The sequence below is a fragment of the Phoenix dactylifera genome, chromosome 10, assembly GCF_051530095.1.
Source record: "Phoenix dactylifera cultivar Ajwa chromosome 10, Ajwa_hap1_PhDact_Kaust_v1.1, whole genome shotgun sequence".
Classification (NCBI taxonomy): Eukaryota; Viridiplantae; Streptophyta; class Magnoliopsida; order Arecales; family Arecaceae; genus Phoenix; species Phoenix dactylifera.
In genome coordinates this window covers 1,870,001-1,875,000 of record NC_143199.1, presented here as the reverse complement: position 1 = coordinate 1,875,000, position 5,000 = coordinate 1,870,001, and positions in this window count along the sequence as shown.

The window sequence follows — 5,000 nt, the reverse complement described above, 5'->3', positions numbered from 1 at the left end:
CGGCGGGGCATCCGCCCAAGGCCCACCCCAAGCGTTCCAAAGTACCGAGGAGCGTTGCAAACGGGAACGGCCCGGACACGCGTCCCGGTCTCACGGGATGCGCGTCCCGGTCGCACGGGTCGCGCATCCCGGGAGGGCCGACGGAGGAAGCCGGCGCACGGCCGCCGCGCGGACGGCCGGCGGCGGCGCCCATGCGCCGGGGCCTCGGCGGGCGCGTGCCGGCTCCCTCGGGGACGAACGGTGCCGGGCGCGCCCGCCGCGAGGCGACGGACTTGTGCGGAGTGGAGCGGAAGTCCCGCCGCGGCAGCAGCCGCCCCCCCTCCCTACCACCCCGGCGGGGCATCCGCCCAAAGCCCACCCCAAGCGTTCCAAAGTACCGAGGAGCGTTGCAAACGGGAACGGCCCGGACACGCGTCCCGGTCGCACGGGATGCGCGTCCCGGTCGCACGGGTCGCGCGTCCCGGGAGGACAGACCGAGCAAGCCGAGGTGCCGCTCACGGCCGCCGCGAGGGACGTACGGCGCCGGCGCCCGCGCCCCGTGGCACGGCCTAGAGCGTGCCCCCCTGCCACCCCATCGGGGCATCGGCGCAAAGCCCACCGCGGGGTAGATAACCGAAGGCAACGAGGGACGGTGGATGCACATATCCGAGCAGTGGCGATAGGGCCGGAGGGAGCACCGACAGGGCCGTGAGATTTTAAAGTACCGAGGGAATTTGCAAACCGGGCCCGCCCCTCCCCCCGTCCATCGCACGCCGATCGGGGGTCCGGCGCCCCGCGGGGGGCTGCCGGCATGCGCTCCCGGTGCAGGCATCGACGAGCCGCCCGCGACCTCCACTCGGGTCCGAGCCCCCAAGCGCGGATGCCGAAACGCGCCGGCCGCGGCAGCCCCACCCCTGCCACCCCATCGGGGCATCGGCGCAAGGCCCACCCTGGGGTAGATAACCGAAGGCAACGAGGGACGGTGGATGCACATATCCGAGCAATAGCGATAGGGCCGGAGCGAAGACCGAGGGGGTCGGGGGGTTTTAATGTTCCGAGGGAAGTTGGAAACGGGGCCCGCCCGGACGCCCGTCCCTCGCACGCCGATCGGGGGTCCCGCACCCCGCGGGGGGCTGCCGGCATGCGCCCCTAGTACAAGCATCGACGAGTCGCCCGCGACCTCCACTCGGATCCGGCGGCGCACGAGCGGATGGCGAAACGCGGCGGCCGCGGCTGCAACCCCCCTACCACCCCGTTGGCGCGTCGGCGCAAAGCCCACCCCGGGGAGGATAACCGAAGGCGACGAGGGACGATGCATGCACATATCCGAGCAAATACCGAGAGGGTCGGGGGGAAGACCGAGAGGCAAGGGGTGTTTAGAGTACCGAGGGAAGTTGCGAAAGGGGCCCGCCCGGACGCTCGCCGCTCGCAGGCGATCCGGCGGGGCGCACGGAGGGCGCCGCCCATCGCCGGAGCTTGCTCGGTCATCTCTGCCGCACGGACACGTAAGCGCCGCCGCGCAAGGTTCGGCCGGCGGGGCGGACGGTTCGCCGCCGCAGGCCTTTCCCGCAGCCGGAACGTGGGCCCGGCGTTGCGCGCCGGCGGGCCGCGCAATCCGCCGGGGCGCACGGCGGGCGCCGCCCGTCGCCGGGGCTTCGCTCGGTCATCTCGGCCGCACGGACACGTGCGCGCAGCCGCGGAAGGTTCGGCCGGCGGGGCGGACGGTTCGCCGACGCAGGCCTCTCCCGCGGCCGGAACGCGGGACCGGCGTTGCGCGCCGGCGGAAGGCGCGATCCGGCAGGGCGCACGGCGGGCGCCGCCCGGGCTTCGCTCGGTCATCTCGGCCGCACGGACACGTGCGCGCCGCCCATCGCCGGGGCTTCGCTCGGTCATCTCGGCCGCGCCGCCACGTGCGCGCCGCCGCGGAAGGCTTGGCCGGCCGGGCGGACGGTTCGCCGCCGCAGGCCTTTCCCGCAGCATGCGCCCCTTCGCCCGAACGACCGCGGGACTCCGGTACGGCCTAGCCGTCGGCCGCCCGGCTGCAAGCCGTCGGGGCCGCTCGATCCCCGTCGCGTGCCGGCCGCCGCTCGGGCCAGCCGGCCGGCTGCCGCACGTAACCTCTGACCTCATCAGCGGTCGATCCGCACCGCGCTGGTCTTCGGTGCGGACCCGTCGGGGCCGTGCCGCGCCGGCCGTCGCATCCGGTTCCGCAGGCGCCGCCCGGTTGCCTCCCGCCCTCGTGCGCTCGCGCCGGCCGGGCGACGCGGTGCCCGCGGGACTCGGGCATGGTTGAGCCGTCGGCCGCCCGGCGGCATGCCGCCGCCGCTCCGCGCCGCGTGCCGGCTGCGCTCCTCCCCGCGCCCGTCCGCGGGCGGGCCCGCCGCCGCTCGCGCCGGCCGGGCGACGCGGTGCCCGCGGGACTCGGGCATGGTTGAGCCGTCGGCCGCCCGGCGGCATGCCGCCGCCGCTCCGCGCCGCGTGCCGGCTGCGCTCCTCCCCGCGCCCGTCCGCGGGCGGGCCCGCCGCCGCTCGCGCCGGCCGGGCGACGCGGTGCCCGCGGGACTCGGGCACGGTTGAGCCGACGGCCGCCCGGCGGCATGCCGCCGCCGCTCCGCGCCGCGTGCCGGCTGCGCTCCTCCCCGCGCCCGTCCGTGGGCGGGCCCGCCGCCGCTCGGCCTAGCCCCCCGGCTGCCGCACGTAACCTGCGACCTCGTCGGCGCTGGATGCGCGTCGTGACAGTTTTCGGTGGGGCGCCGCGGAGGCGCCGGGGGCCCATGCGACGGGCCAGGGGGCGAACGGAGGGCTCGGTCAGCCCTAACAGGGGACCGGCGACAAAGGAGCGGTCGCGCAAAGCTTCGTAAGGGACCCAGACGACGGGCCTACCGATCCGAAGCACCGCGCACGGACGCGCAGCGGGCCCACGACGGGCCGACACGGAAGGCCCGCCGCCAAGGCCGCAAAACCGACAAAGGAACCCACGGGGACGCACCAGAGCGGGCAAAGCTTTCACCGAACGGGACGGGACCGAGCCCCCGCAACAGGCGAGGGCGACGGATCCGACCAAGTAAGGCCGATCCCGCTCCACGCACGCGCGGCCGCAGGAACTTCGTGAGGGACGGGACGACCGGCCGACCGAACCGAAGCGCCGCGCACGGCCGCCGCGAGGGCCGGCCGGAGGCATAGACCGAGCGCCGCGCCAGCGGAAGGAGCGTGCCGGCTCCGTCGGGGACCACCTGCGCACGGTCCGTCCGAGCGAGCCGACGGACCGGCGCGGAAGGCCCGGCGCCGAGCCCGCAAAACCGACAAAGGAACCCACAGGGACGCACCAAAGCGGCCCAAGATTTCACCGAGACGGGACCAAGCCCACGCAACATGCGATGGCGACGGATCGGACCAAGTAAGGCCGATCCAACTCCGCGCGCGCGCGGCCGCGAGCACTTCGTGAGGGACAGGAAGACCGGCCGACCGAACCGAAGCGCCGCGCACGGCCGCCACAAGGGCCGGCTGGAGGCGTAGACCGAGAGCCGCACCAGCGGAAGGAGCGTGCCGGCTCCGTCGTGGGCCAACTCCGCGGGGCCCATCCGAGCGAGCCGACGGGCCGGCGCGGAAGGCCCGGCCGAACCCGCAAAACCGACAAAGGAACCCACAGGGACGCACCAGAGCGGACAAAGATTTCACCGAACAGGACGGGACCGAGCCCACGGAACATGCGAGGGCGAAGGATCGGACCAAGTAAGGCCGATCCAACTCCGCGCGCGCGCGGCCGCGAACACTTCATGAGGGACGGGAAGACCGGCCGACCGATCCGAAGCACCGCGCACGGCCGCCGCAAGGGCCGACCGAAGGAATAGACCGAGCGCCGCACCAGCGGAAGGAGCGTGCCGGCTCCGTCGTGGGCCAACTCCGCGGGGCCCATCCGAGCGAGCCGACGGGCCGGCACGGAAGGCCCGGCCGAACCCGCAAAACCGACAAAGGAACCCACAGGGACGCACCAGAGCGGACAAAGATTTCACCGAACGGGACGGGACCGAGCCCACGCAACATGCGAGGGCGAAGGATCGGACCAAGTAAGGCCGATCCAACTCCGCGCGCGCGCGGCCGCGAAAACTTCGTCAGGGACGGGACGACGGGCCGACCGATCCGAAGCGCCGTGCACGGCCGCCGCAACGGCCGGCCGGAGGCGTAGACCGAGCGCCGCGCCAGCAGAAGGAGCGTGCCGGCTCCGTCGTGGGCCCGCTGCGCGTGGCCCATCCGAGCGAGCCGACGGGCCGAATCCCTCGAGGACGAACGGTGCCGGGCACGCCCGCAGCGAGTGCCCACGGCGGGCTTGTGCGGAGTGGAGCGGAAGGCCCGCGGCGGCGGCAGCAGCCCCCCCTCCCTACCACCCCAGCGGGGCATCCGCCCAAAGCCCACCCCAAGCGTTCCAAAGTACCGAGGAGCGTTGCAAACGGGAACCGCCCGGACATGCGTCCCGGTCGCACGGGATGCGCGTCCCGGTCGCACGGGTCGCGCGTCCCGGGAGGGCCGACGGAGGAAGCCGAAGTGCCGTGCGCGGCCGCCGCGACGGCCGGACGGCGGCGGCGCCCGTGCGCCGCGGCAAAGGCGGGAGCGGCCCGGCTCCGTCCGGGGCGCCGCGAGCTTCGGTCGAACCTTTGCCGTGACTCTTCGCAATAGGCCAAGCCCATTCATACTTGGCCAAGCCTAGGCCAAGCCAAGGCCTCCAATGCTTGGCCAAGTGCCTCCAAGGTCGGCCAAGACGGTGCCCAGCGTGCCAAAGCCATGGCATGCCCATGCGCGGCCCAAGCCGCGCCCATGAGCCCCAGCCGCACGCGGCCGCGCGCGCCCGCGCCCAGGCCACGGCCGCGCTGCGCGCCTGGCGCGCGCGCCCGCGCCCAGGCCACGGCCGCGCCCAGGCCCCGGCCGCGCCGCGCCCGCCCAGGCCCCGGCCGCGCCGCGCCCGCCCAGGCCCCGGCCGCGCCGCGCCCAGGCCACGGCCGCGCGCGCCCGCGCCGACGCCCCGG